Below are 1,709 nucleotides of genomic sequence, written 5' to 3' on the forward strand. Positions count from 1 at the left end.
AAACAAACAAACAAACAAACAAACAAAAACCCTGGAGGGTCTTCTGAAAGAAAAGATCCTTAATTCAGCACAAGCAGGGGGCGGGGCCCATAAAATCTCTCTGCCCTGAGAATATGTGAGCCCGCCCCTGAATGTCCCAATCAGACTAGAAAAGCCACAAATACCTTTAAATCTACCCCAGAATTCACAGAGCACATCAAAGTCCCTAGTACACAAACATAGACAGAAATTTTGTCAGGTGGGCCGGTTCCACCTCTGACAGAGAGCAAGCACCCTTGGGAAAAGAACCCAGCGGCCGTTCGGGGGTGTTTTGCTATCAGTCAGAGCATTCAGCCCTAAATCAAACGTGTTTTTTTCTCTCGCAGACTTCCACACTTACATGAACAAATAATTATACCCAGGTAGACATACAAACATCAAACAAACATCTGCACTTACACCCTTTCAGTAAACAAGTACTTTTACAGTCTTGGGATCTTGAGCAGATAACAGGAACACCACCCAAGTCCCCTGATGGGGGCCTGACAAGAACAGGTGTGGGGGCCCCCTTTCCCACATCCCAGGACAGGATTCTCGACCCATGTCTCGACCAGACAGAAACGGCGCTCGACCATATTTTGGAAAAAGAAACAAGACTAATAGACACGACAACTAGACAAATGCCTCAGCACACAACATAGGGGAATTTTCTGGGAGCTAGATCTGCCTCAGGCAGCTCTGGCCAATAGCGGCTGGGTGGTTTGGATGGCCTTGCCAGCTTCTTCTGGCCTGCTCCTGCCCTGCCTCTTCACTCCTGCTACTAAACCTTACTCTGTCCCTTCTTACACACGCAGAACCCGACCCACAGCGACAAGGTTTGAGCAATTTTAAAATTCCTTAACATATATTCTAAGGCAGTCGAGTTTGAGAAGGAGCTATTACTCATGTTGCAGGGAGGGACCGGGTTGCCTCCTCCTTAAAAAATACCTGAATAAAAGAACTAGTCAAAATAAGGCTTATTTTCGAATTTCATTTGTCCTTGGGTGTGGACAGCAAGCGACACTAATCAGATTGACATAAACTATTTAACCTCTGTTTAGGGAGGCAAATGCAAATCATTCACTTCCAAGTGTCCTTGGTTTAGGGAAGACAAGATTTACAAGATGGTTCCAAATGTCCTTGATTTAGGGAAGACAGGATTTAAGGATTTAGGAAAAAAAAACCTATTCTACTTGTCCCAGCTTACTGGCCTATCATCCATTCAACTTTCTTTCAACATTTCTCCCTACCTTCCTTCATTACACCAAAGCCATACTTTACAGTTAGTTAGAACTCTTAGCCTTAATTTTTAGGTGACATGTAAGTAATTAACATTTCTCAGATTAGCAATACATTCATATTTAAGAGACACAAACAGAAATTTCACTAGCTGAACAATTTTAAACAACAAAGACACATATTTAAACAATAAAGACAGATAACATTCCCCATTAAAAAACTTTGAATCACCACGGAAACTCAGAAGATGTTCAGAAGGTTTTTTTCAAAGGAAACAAAACAAAAACACTTTTACACAGGCGCGCGCCACATTTACACCACAAAATACCAACAAATCAGTTTCAATTGTGCAGAGATACAGAACAAGTCCCTGAACAGAAGCAGTAGAAAACTGCCTAGGAACGCTTCTCTTCTACCTTTTTTTAAAAGATAGGCCAGATTCGAACCCTTAG

The sequence above is a fragment of the Myotis brandtii genome, unplaced genomic scaffold (assembly GCF_000412655.1).
Source record: "Myotis brandtii unplaced genomic scaffold, ASM41265v1 scaffold70, whole genome shotgun sequence".
NCBI classification, from domain to species: Eukaryota; Metazoa; Chordata; class Mammalia; order Chiroptera; family Vespertilionidae; genus Myotis; species Myotis brandtii.